Source organism: Maniola jurtina, chromosome 2 (genome assembly GCF_905333055.1).
Source record: "Maniola jurtina chromosome 2, ilManJurt1.1, whole genome shotgun sequence".
Classification (NCBI taxonomy): domain Eukaryota; kingdom Metazoa; phylum Arthropoda; class Insecta; order Lepidoptera; family Nymphalidae; genus Maniola; species Maniola jurtina.
Window position 1 is genome coordinate 1,905,240 of NC_060030.1, and position 13,225 is coordinate 1,918,464.

General features: G+C 38.3%; 1 long non-coding RNA gene across 1 annotated transcript; it reads left to right on the forward strand.

The window, feature by feature from the left end:
- Positions 1 to 111: 111 nt before the first annotated feature.
- LOC123872351 lies at positions 112 to 6,283 on the forward strand. The gene is made up of 3 exons (XR_006797464.1): positions 112 to 254; positions 480 to 481; positions 6,270 to 6,283. It is a non-coding gene; the product is annotated as an uncharacterized LOC123872351 (long non-coding RNA).
- Positions 6,284 to 13,225: the final 6,942 nt, after the last annotated feature.

Genomic DNA, 13,225 nt, shown 5'->3' on the forward strand with positions numbered 1-13,225 from the left:
GATCAGCCTGGCTGTCCTACGCGGATATGCAGCCAGTATTCTTGGCACCATTCCACGCGGGCATGATTTGTATAGTAATTAGATAAGGCTAGCTTTAAGTTTTATTGTTATACTAACATTCCTCTTTCCCCTCCAATTAAGCATAAAGCTTGTGCTAGGAGTGGGTACGACAATAGTGCAACGGCTGGGGTTTGAACCGCCGACCTTTCGGAATTCAGTCCACTCCTATAACCGTTGAGCTATTGAGGCTTAACGTTAGCTATTGAGGTTTATTATCTGAACTATTTATACCCCATTCTCCTCATACGAGTATAATATAAATCCACCCTTATAATAAAAGGGTTAAACGGTTCGGAATGAAGCGATCGACGTTTTTAATGATGGTCATTTTGTAAAGTGAGTATTTTCAATTAAATCATATTCACCTTCCATTTCATGCTCCATTAAGTCGCGATTCAGCTTCGATAAAGTTGAATGAGGAGTGTTCTACCGGATATACAAAATTAAATAATAAACAGAAATGGTGTCTGTATTGCCTTTATGAATTAACTCAAAAATTATAATGAAAATGCCAGAAGAATAAGTCATTTAAAAAGTTTTTTTTTAAAATACTGCGGCTTGAACTGCATCTAGTATTTCTTTGTCTTTCACTTTCAAGACGAATCTAATCATTAATCAAAATCGGTTGAGCCGTCGCGTCGAACAGTTGCAAGCGAACACAGGAACGGACATACATACATATATACACACCCTCCTTCGGATAAAAAGTACACGAAGCAGAAATATCGTTTTGTTGTATATTTTAGTGCGCCTTCCAGTACGTTGGTCCGGCAATATAAAGAGGCTGCTGGTGGGAAGTGACTGGATGAGAAAGGATCCTATGAGGACCAGGTGTGGTGGCGCTCTTTGGTAAAGTCCCCTATGGATTAGGCCTAGTTTGGGTCGCGTATTTGTAACAAAAACTTACAAAGAATGAAAATGTTAGGTTTAAATCTTCATCACATACTTACCTTTTATACATTTTTCCGATCTTTCAATTTCCTACGGGTTTTCAATTTCCTATGGCCTCTCGGGTCATAACTCTGTTTAGACACCTCTGTACACACGAGGAGGTATAAAGTGTCCCCTTAAAGTGTTCCGTACCTCAAAAGGTAAAACGAACCCTTATAGGATCACTTCGTTCTCTATCTGTCTGTCAAGAAAGACCTAGCACAAGTAAGCGAAAAAATGTGAAAACCGTGAATTTGTGGTTACATCACAAAAAAAGTATTCATGAACAAATAATTAGTAGTATTTTCAATTTTCAAAGTGTTTCAAAGTAGAATAACAGCTATACCAAATGGGGTATCCTATAATGTTAAGGGCTTTACTTGTACATTCTCAAACAGATTTTCATTAATTTATATGCACAATATTTTTTGATTTATCGAAAAATGACGGAAAATATACACGAATACGGAACCCTCGGTGCGCAAGTCGGACTCACACTTTTCCGGTTTTTTAAGGTTTATGGAACCCTAAAAAGATATCTACTGTCATTTAGCTAAAAAGTCATTCTCAGGACATTACAGTACTAAAGATACCATTTCTATTATGTTTATGTAGAATTCTGTGTATAGTACCTATTTCAAAAGGTGTGTCTGATCTGTTTAGTATTCCAAGCCCGTACTTACCGGGCTTTAAGAGGGCTCTCTCCGTCACTCGCTCCATACAAACGTAGTTCCAATTTCATTTGAATATTAAGCAACCAAAGTCCATGAAATTTTGCAGACATATTCTAGAAACTAATATCTATGCCTGTGGTTTTCCAGATTTCTGTTAAAATATTCGGTTTCAAAGTTACGCGGTCTTAAAAATTCTTAAAAGTAATTTTAAAACTAATTACATATTTTTAGAAAAATCTAAAACACCACAGGCACAGATATTAGTTTCTAGAATATCTCTGCAAAATGTCATGGACTTTGGTTGCTTAATATTCAAATGAAATTGGAACTACGATTGTATGGAGTAAGTGACGGAGAGAGCCCTGTTAAGGTTTTTTCAGATATTGTATGGAGATAGTTATGGATATTTCCAATATATTGAAATTTTGTGCTTTCATTATTATATTATAGTATTAGGTATATCGTAAACCGAGTGACGCCTAGATTTTATGAATATTGCTCTAATACGATTTGGTATAAATTGGATTTTTATAACGTTCATAAATATTGAAATATTCGCGCGGCGCGAGCATGAAAATGTTTTATACGGGAGTTTTATTTCATTAATGTTTTACACTAAACCGTTGTCACATAGGCACTATCCATATCCATACTTGATACGAAATATGCGAAAGTGTCTCTATTTGTCTGTCTGTTACATTTTCACGGCGGCTTAACAGTTAACTGATTTTGACAAAATTTGGTACAAAAGCTGGTCTTAGCTTGCGTAATAATCTACTACTAAGTTTTTTAATTTTGACATTTTGACAGTTTTTCTGACAGTTTGCTTTTCACGATCCATCCGCTAAACTGATTTTGACAAAATTCGTATACCGAAGTGCATCCTGGAGATGGACGTACCTAGTCTACTTTTATCCCATCATTACATCATAGAGTTCCGACAAGATATTTTTGAATTCTAAATTCACGCGTGCGAAGTCACGGGCATCATCTAGTATCTCTCTCTGATTGTCGAATTGCCATCCCATCGGACTATGAGAATGAGGGAATAGAGAGTGCATTGTTAAATTGAAAAGATGACGATGGTGAAAAATTTTCTGTGAATACAAATTTCCTCTTGATCAAAAATTTTATATCCATACGCGTTCGTTTTTATATGCGTACAAAATTACTTAAGTTAAGTCGGTATAGAATATTATTAAGGCAAAATGAGGTGGCGAATATAGGTAAATTAACGGTTTTATGTCGGCTAAGTATGTGACGACGTGAAAATCAGCCTCGGGGGTGTGAGGCAGGCGTGCCGCGAACACCTGCCTTAATAAACTTCACTAAATAGGGTGCTACCACGAACTCTTTGATATAAGATACTTACATAGATTAAGGTTTTAACGCTCACTAATAAGCGCCCTATGGGCAAAGTCGTATCGTACCGCCAAGCCGATTGGGAGACACTAAGGATTGATATCACGGTCCTCAGTCGTGAGGGACTGACTGGAGAGAGTAACAAACCAAAAAGAGACAGTAAAGACAACATTTCAGACGGATAAAGTCGATAAAGTTTCTTTTTTACCTTTTTAATATGGCGTCCCTATATATGGCTATAGAATATCCCCATGTCACACTATAGCAAAGTACGACGCTGTAAAACTTCCCAGCTCTACAGCGTAGAAAAGTAAGAGGCCGTAGAACATCTCAGCACCACATCGTAGCAAAGTACGAAGACATAGAACATCCCACCCCCCACATCGTAGCAAAGTACGATACCGTAGAACCTACGCCGTAACAAAATACGATGCCTTAGGATGCCGTAGATTCTACGTCATCGAATTTTGCTACGGCGTAGAACACCCCAGCACCGCACCGTGGCAAAGAATGATGTCGTAGAACATCCCGGTGTCGGACCAGCGCCACATAGTAGCAAAGTATGATGCCGTTGAACACCCCAGCGTCCCACCGTAGCAAAGTACGATGCCATAGAATATCCAACGCCGCACCCTAGCAAAGTACGACGTAGCAGAACACCCCGTCGCAAAACCGAAGCAAAACATGATGCCGTAGAACATCCCGGTACCGCATCTTAGTTAGATTACGAAGTACTTAGCAGTAAGTAAGAATAAATACTTACTTTAATTAATACTAGCTGATGCCCGCAGCTTCGCCCGCGTGGATTGGTCAAATCCCCTGCAGCATCAGGATTGAGGAGTTGGACTCCAAATTTTTTATGAAACAATGTCACAAAGTTCCTCTATCGATTAAAAAAGAAATGACGCAAATCGGTTCAGAAATCTCGGAGATTTCGGTGTACATAGGTAGAAAAACACAACTCCCTTTTTGAAAGTCGGTTAAAAAAGTAGCCTATGTTACGCCCTGGTCAATCCTTTACTTGCCTGTGAAAGTCCCGTCAAAATCGGTTCAGCCGTTCCAAAGATTAGCCTTTTCAAACAGACAGACAGACAGACAGACAGACAGACAAAAATTTTAAAAACGTGTGATTCAGTTATGGTATCGTTCAAATAACCATATGAGCTTAATATGAGGTAGTTATTTCGAAATTACAGACAGACACTCCAATTTTATTTATTAGTATAGATTTTACGTAATGGTTCGTAGTATCTTTTGAAACAAATAACGAAAACACAGTGAAGTACTAAAGCAAGACAAGTTGGCCAGTTGTTAAACTTTGCATGCACTTAGTATGAAGGCTGCAAGTTAGCAAGAAACGTTATGAAAATAAGGGAGGGCGAGCAAATTCCGACGACTTGTTATACTTGTTAGTAAACTTGTCCAGTGGAACTGGGGTATTATATCACTCAGAAGTAAAATTTCATAAAACACAGCACTTTTACCAGCGAGGGTTACCAGCTTAGTAGATATGTACCATGTTTAGAGTTATATATCCAAAGGGTGCTGACACTATTACTTAGCCTCCGCTGTCTGCCCGTCCGTCCGTCCGTCTGTCAGCGGGCTGTATCTCATAAACCGTAATAGGTAGAAAGTTGTAATTTTCACAGAATATGTATTTCTATTGCCGCTATAACAACAAATAATAAAAAAATTAAAATGTTACGAAAATCCACTATGAAAATTAAAAAGTGGACGACTGACTGTCATAATATGTACAGTTTTTGACCACCTAGAGTTATGGAAAATTAAATTTTATATTAAAAATTGGAATGAAAAAATAGCCATATTAAATGAATTCTAGGAGTTTGATGAACTTCTTAATAATGAACTAATGGAACTTAAAATTTTTCTGTTGTTTGTGTATTATGGCCACCCTACTCACACTATTTAAATAACATCTCGAGGTGAAAATACATTTTCAAGTCATTTTGTGTAATTAATGCCGACTTTTCGGAAGAGCAAGATACTTTCTCCGGTACAGGAGTGGGCAGTGGGCAGACAGTTTTTTCAAAAGAAAAACTTGTTATTAAATTTTACCTACATTTCGTAGCATTCCGGCGAAGAATTATTTTAAAGATGTAGCTAAAATTTATTTTTAAAATATAGATGATATATTTTTAAGGTTCCATGCCTCAACCGGAAAAAAACCCTTATAGGATCACTTCGTTGTCTGCCTGTCTGTCTGTCTGTCATTCAAAATAAAGATCGATGAACCTAATCTAATTATTAATTACTTATTTAGTAAGTATCACAACATATAATGTAACAGTAATTAAAATAACTGCCTACAGTAGCTATCCAATCAAACGCGTGCCTTGATGATTATAGGCAGTATACACTGGTTTGACGGCATTCGTACTAATTACAATAATACCGCAGATCGATATTTCTAATTATAGCAGTCCAAAGCCTTCAGAGAAGACTCCCTAACGTGCTCCCCAGTGCTCCATACAAACGTAGTTTGATTCTCATTTGAATTTAACCAATCATATTCAATTTAATATTGTAGACACGTTCAAGAAACTAATATGATATTGTCTGTATCTGTGGTTTACCAGATTTCTGTAGATAAAAGTGTAGTTTCAGTATAGGGTGTAACCAGAACACTAGCAGGAACGAAGAACAAATCCTGTTTATTATAAAAGTTCACAATATATTGCAAATAAAACATCTGACTGACGCTAGAGGTCATTGAATCTCTTATTACATAGGTGAAGATATTTTACTCATAATGCGAAACTGTGTTTCTTTGTTGGGTTGTCTGCAACGGAGCAACTAATCGAAGTGATTTTTTGCATAGATTATATTATTATTTATTATAATATTGTTAAAGATCTGGAGAGTGGACATTGAAGTCGGGGGAATTAACTTGTATTAAAATATATTATCATGCATTATCCAAAGCAGACAGGCTACCCTTTTTTGTGTGAAAGTAATACTTTACACAAAAATATGTTTTTACGACGTATGTTTTTACGGAATTTATTTCAAAAGTTTTAAAAGTCCTGCCGCTGGCAGAAATGATTGATAGTACTTTACGTTTTAACTGTGTAGGTAACACGTATACCCATAATACAAATGCGAATGTGTGTTCGTTGGTTTATTGGTTTGTCAGTCAATCACTTTACGACGGAGTAGCGAATCGATGTGATTGTTTGCATGGATATATTTAGTCAAAATCTGGATGCCACGTGGATTTAGGTTTTTGAAATCCCGTGGCAACTCTTTGATTTTCCGACATACTAGTAAAAAGCCTATGCCATTCTCCAGGTCCTTAACTATATCGGTGCAAAACATCACGCCGATCTGATTGCTCTGTTGCGACGTGATTGAAGGACAAACCAACAAACCAACAGCCAATAAACACTCTTTAGCATTTATAAATAGTAGGATAGTGTAATAGTACGATAGATCTGAGTACCTACTCTCTTGACATGCATCTACGCGACGTGCCTATTTCTCAGTTCTGGGCCTTAGTCGACCGGATCTAGTTTCGATTCCTTGCAACAGGCCTATGTCCACCGGGTATTATCACTGTGTTATCCGAATGATATAAGATCTTGTGTTGCATCCGTATCACAATTTCGATTAACACTCTCATAACTTTATTTTTAAAAAAATACCCTAGCCCGTTCTCCAGCGCTATCCTTATACAGACGTAGTTTGCTTCTCATTTTGAATATTAACCAATCAAACTTTTAACAAATGTAAATTAGAAATTTATAACACCTTCGACAAGTGAAGGTTGCAGTAACTAGAAAAGAGCTGATAACTTTCAAACGGCTGAACCGATTTTCTTGGATTATAGCAAAGAACACTCTCGATCAAGCCACCTTTCAAACAAAAAAACTAAATTAAAATCGGTTCATTAGTTTAAGAGCTACGATGCCACAGACAGATACACACGTCAAACTTATAACACTCCTCTTTTTGAGTCGGGGGTTAAAAATAAATATTTGTGTCTGTGGTCAGATTTCTCTAAAAATGTGTATTTCAAAGTTACACTAGCTCAAAGATTTGTGTGTTTAAATCCATGTAACTCGTTTCTAATTCAAACCGCTAGATTATGGAGCAGCTTCAATTTTCCCTTCCAATTTTAATATGAGTACCTACAAGTCAAGAGTGAATAAGCATCTTCTAGGCGAGCCCGCTCTATCTTAGGCTGTATCATCACTTGCCAGCAAGGTTTGACTGCAGCTAAGCGCTAGTCTTTAAATCAATAAAAATATCCACATATTTTTACAGAAATCAGAGCTCATGACCTGCTGCCGAAAAAGCCAGCTAGACCAACGAGGCGGTTATTCGCGTATTCTGTAACCAATGCACGTGTATCATTAACCAATGAAAGCAACGTCGAACAACAGAGTGAAACAGGCGCCCCATACAATGAGAGCTAATGAATGCTTTCACAAGTTAGCGGGAAACATTGCAAATTCATTTAGCGGGAGCTCGCGAGGGGTAATAGCGTTAGCTCGTTCATTTTGACAATCGATATTGTACAACTACAATGTGGCTTACAAAAACTGGCTAAGTGCGAGTTAGACTCGCGCACCGAGGGTTCTGTACTACTACGAAGTGAAACGGTAGGAATCACTTTTGTTAACGAACCGCAAAACCTTGGCAAAACTAACTTTGTTTGTAGATAATATATATAAACCTGTATTGATCATATTTCAAATGTTTCTGTTGGTAAACTGCGGCGATGGGAGGGGTTGAGGTAAGGGGTGGGGGGGGGGGGGGGTTGATATTAGTTTCTAGAATATGTCTGCAAAATTTCATGGACTTTGGTTGCTTAATATTCGAATGAAATTGGAACTACGATTGTATGAAACGAGTGACGGAGAGAGCCCTCTTAATGATCATACAGATAAGCAGTTGATTTTGCGACTAGTGTCTCTTTAAGCTTTGAAAGTATAAGTAAGTAGCTGATGCCCGCGATTCCGTTCGTGCGCGTGGATTCCAAGTCTTCAACTATATTCATGTAAGAAATCAGGTCAATTTGCTCCGTTGCGGCGTGATTAAAGGACAAACAAAGCAGTAAACCAACAAAACAACAAACAAACACGCTTCCGCATTTATAATATGGATAGTGGTAATTGTTTATCCTGCCAGCAAGTTTTAGAAGGCAACAGTCCGGAAGTGCACTTAAACTTCGAGCGATTAATCATCAGACTCACCACTCCGCGCTCGCCGCCGCTGTACACTGCACCGATTTCGAAGATTTCCGCTAAACGAAACTTTTGCACCGCTCCGCTATTTATTTTCCCGGCGACAGCGTTGACGGTTATTACCTTTATAACGACATAAATGTTCCACTAGATACGACGCTTCATAGTAACAACACGTTCCAACGAACATCGATGTCGGTACTCCTGCCAATCGTAATCCTCTTAAGGGCCGGCGCACATATGGCAGAGCGCAGCGCAGAGCATGCCCGCAAAGTTTTCTAATCGCATGACACATTGCGCGAATTTCTACCAGAGAATGCGCGAGCACGCGCGGGACTGCGCGCGGATGCGCGAGTATCCGCACGGATGCACAATTGATTTTATATATTGTTACAATGAGAACAATGTCGATAATATTTTGACTGTGAAAAATTCTCTGCGCTGCCTCCGCCATATGTGCGCCGGCCCTAAGACGCAGTCCTTACGTACAAAGATGTTAAGTTAGAACAGACCTTTACTTACTCAAATAATATGATAACATAAATAATAATTTTGTCTCGTGGGAGGCTTTGGCCGTGACTAGTTACCACCCTTGTGGCAAAAGCCGTGCCAAGCGATTTAGCGTTCCGGTACGATGCCATATAGAAACCAAAGGGGTTTAATAAAAACTGCCATACCCTTTCCAGGTTAGCCCGCTTCCATTGGCTTAGTCTGCATCAGCACTTACCACCAGGTGAGATTGCAGTCAAGGGCTAACTTGTGTCTGCATTAAACAAAAAAATAGTTATCGCTCAAGTTTAATTTTTAAACGGACTGAGTGTAAAGCGGATTAGGTACTATTGACAGGCGTGCAGATAGCGATGTTCGTTGGAAATGTTACTATCAAGCGCCCCATCTAGTGGAACATTTATATCGCTGCCTTTATATTATTTATTTTACTACGTAATATTTTTATATTCGCTCTTTCCATAATCTTCTCAAGAAGATTTATCTAATACTAGCTGACGCCAGCGACTTCGTCCGCGTGGATTTAGGTTTTTCGAAATCCCGTGGGAACTCTTTGATTTTCCGGGATAAAAAGTAGCTAATCCAGGATACTATCTATCTCCATTCTGAATTTCAGCCAAATCCGTCCAGTAGTTTTAGCGTGAAGGAGTAACAAACATACACACACACACACACACACACACACACACACACACACACACACACACACACACACACACACACACACACACACACACACACACACACACACACACACACACACACACATACAAACTTTCGCTTTTATAATATTAGTGTGATCCGGTATAGCATACCTAAAGCTTCATCGTCTTCAAGGACCCACTACTGAGGACGGGCTACTGGCGATGGGATGATGATGAACATGATATCTTTAATAAATCTATGGTATTTGTTTTACTTAGTCCTAGCGAATTTCATAAAGAAACATCGAGATACTACGCTTGATGTAATGACAAGCAGTAATAAATTAAATTAATCACTCCAACCCCCCAAGTTAAGGAAAGGCTAAATTAATCTGCAAGTCGGATCTTTCTCATTATCTTTTTTATCTATTCTCCTTTCAGTAATTAAATCCTTTCCTTTTACGATGCGTTTTTATTTGGATGTTTTCTTGTAAAGAATATAGTACTTATTTAATAAGAACTTAGCTTAGGTTAATTTGTAATATGAGTGTCAAAGAGTATTGGAGTATACTCCATACAAACGGTGTTTGGTTCTTATTTTTAATCAAAAATACGGAATACGGAATTCTGGCAAATCATAAAAACCTACAGATAATAATTAAAGATATCTGTAATTATCTGTATCTTTCGGAGAGTGTGCACAAGAACTCTTTGACCTGGTTCCTCCTTCACCTTTCTACTATCGTACCGCCAGGCATCGTCAAGGTCTGCATCCATACGTGGTCGAAATTCCTTGAACACGTACGAAGCGATTTGCTTCCTCTTTTCTAATCCGAACTGCTAGGATATGGAACGCCCTTCCGGCAACAGTTTTCCCTTCCACCTATAATATGGGTACCTTCAAGTCAAGAGTAAATAGGCAACTTCTAGGCAAGCTCGCTCCATCTTAGGCTGCATCATCACTTGCTGGCAGGTCTGATTGCAGCCAAGCGCTAGTCTATATAATTAAATAAACCAAAAAAACTACAGATATTAAGATGCTTCGCAACCCGTTGAGCTATGACGGTTACTCTGGTTCTCCTACAGACCTCCTCGTTTCAGATTCGATTACACTTAGGGTTCAGCAAACAGTTTCAATGTGAAGGAGCTGTAAGTTTTAATCATAATTGTAATTACAGTTAAACTATCCGACGGAAATTCCAAATGTCACGAGATCATGTCCTCCAAAACCCGAAGTTTAACTCCTTTAGTAAATAAGAACCTCTCATCAAACCAATTCATTGAGTTGAGAGCATAGAACAGCAGACCTCGTAGTAAGCTAAGTATTGAAGCTAAACGCTGGTCTATGTGTAATGTGTATATTGACGTTGCTAATAGACAGAGTAAAACCACAAAGTTGAAACTGATAAGGTGGACACTCAAACCGAGCGCCTGTGGTGTCACATTATACCAAGTGGGGTATTTTAAGAAAGGACTTTACCTGTACATTCTAAAACAGATTTTTATGCATAATAATTTTTGATTCATCGTGCAAAATGTCGAAAAAATATTACTGTGGTACGGTACCCTCAGTGCGACTGACTCACACTTGGCCGGTTTTTATATATTCCACACAATTATTTCATGGTCAACCCTACAGTATGCAATTATAGGGAATGCCATTAGAACGCAGCGTCTCTAAACGACGCGACAGACGCTCGACTCGAAAGCCCATCTTTACAGAACATAGCTGCTCTAGTAACATGGTAACTCTATGTTCAATATGCTACAAATCTCATCGGCCATGACACTTTGGTGTGTTTTAACGAGCCTGCGGAAACATTCCCAAGATTTCATCTCTGATGTTAGGTATTGTCCTATTAAACTTTGGGGCTTAATGGGTAGATTTAAACTCGATACGGCTTTACTAATAGGTACTGGTAACTGGATAAGTTTGTCAAATTTTTTGGGTCTTCATGTCATTTCCACCATTTTAGATTTTTTACGACTTCGTTAGTCTATGGCACGCAAAATATTATTTAGAAAAAAATCTTTGTTAATTTTTTTTTAGGTGTTACGATGGAATAGACATAAAATACACACAAATAAACACATAAACCGCTTAAATCATTAATTTATAGTCTACTACCTGATGCCCGTGTTCGCCTTGATTTAGGTTTCCCAAAAACCCCGAGGGGACACTTTGATTTTTCGGCCTATGTGTCTTTTATCCATGCCAAAAATCACGCCAATCCGACGCTCTTATGCAGAGTGATAGAAGGAATAACCAAAAAAAACATATCTTACAAACAAACACGCTTTCGAGAAATAATAATATAGGTAGGGGTGCTTTATATTTCTCATCGCTGAGGGTTGTGATCTCTTCTATGGATTTTCTGCTCAAAAATGCTGGGTGCCTAGATCGTTCCAAATACCACTCGACTGAGTACGATTTCGACTGTTTTTCTAACATGTTAGTATTAATAACTGGGACAGACATGGCTTAACGTCTCTGAGTCTTGAGAGTTGAGGCTGTAAGGTAAAGACTCTTTAGGTCTTTTACCTAACCTTTCTGTTCGGGTAGAAAGGGAGACGACTTTCAAGGACGAAGACTTTAATCCTCAGTTCATCGTACATACCCTTTGTGATGTAGTCATTAACGAAACAAGAGTTTTCACTTTATTGTGCTACAGTGAGTATAATAGCTCGTTCACACAGGCAGCGTAAGCGTAGGCGTAGTGCGTACCATTGCGTTGAATGTATGGAACTGTATGAAACATGGCACACCGCTTGCGTCAAGCGTGGACGTATGCGTAACCCGGTGTTACATACAACTCATACAACTACATACGCCATCGACGAAAAAAAACGTACACGATAAAACGGAACAGGAGACGTGTGAACCGGCCGTTAGAGGTTTACGCGCGTCACTATGCACGTGCCACGTGTACGTGCTTGGTGTGAATCGGCCTTTACAGTACAACATTTAGGTATATACGGTACAAGCTTATGCCGAACAAAATCCATACCTACTGTTAGGTACTTAAAATAGTATCTTATTTAAATAAAAAATAATTTAGTACGCTATTCTTGGCAGAATATGTGGATGATTAACTAGACCATTTTTGATTCGTGATGGGGTTGTTTTTCTACTCCTCTACTTTACCTATATAGTACCTACGTCCTACATGCCTATTTAATACATACCTAAATATGAAGGATACGAAATATTAATAGCAAGGCAAAGATAACATAACAAGTAAACAGCTGTAGGATATTTGGTTGGTATCATTGGTTTAGTAAACCAACCAAATACGAATAATGTCTTACGTAAGTTTAGTAGAGAGCTTTTCGTTTGAAGTTCATCAGAAACAGCCACCGTTTATTAGATTGATTCAATAAATCAACACGTAACGTTCATTGAGAACAAACTACAAACAAGTTTACAAAATACGTATCACTACTAGACAATCTGTCATCAAAATCAAAAAATCCATACTTTAATATTATAAATGCGAAAGTGTGTCTGTCTGTCTGTCTGCTACGTTTTCACGGCTCAATCGCTAAACCGATTTTAATGAAATTTGGTACAGACTTAGGATACATCTCGAGAAAGGACATAGGCTACTTTTTATCCTGGAAAATCAAAGAGGTTTTACGGGATTTAAAAAAACCCGAAATCCACGCGGGCGAAGCCACAGGCATCCTCTAGTTTATATTTTTATGCCGGAAAAACAAATAAATCTTATAGTTCTGTAGGTTCGAACATACGGGTTACCTGGGAGAGATCACTTTAGTGATAAGGTCGCCCTTTGCATTTCTAAAATTGTATCATTTATTATTATCTTAGTATTTTTGT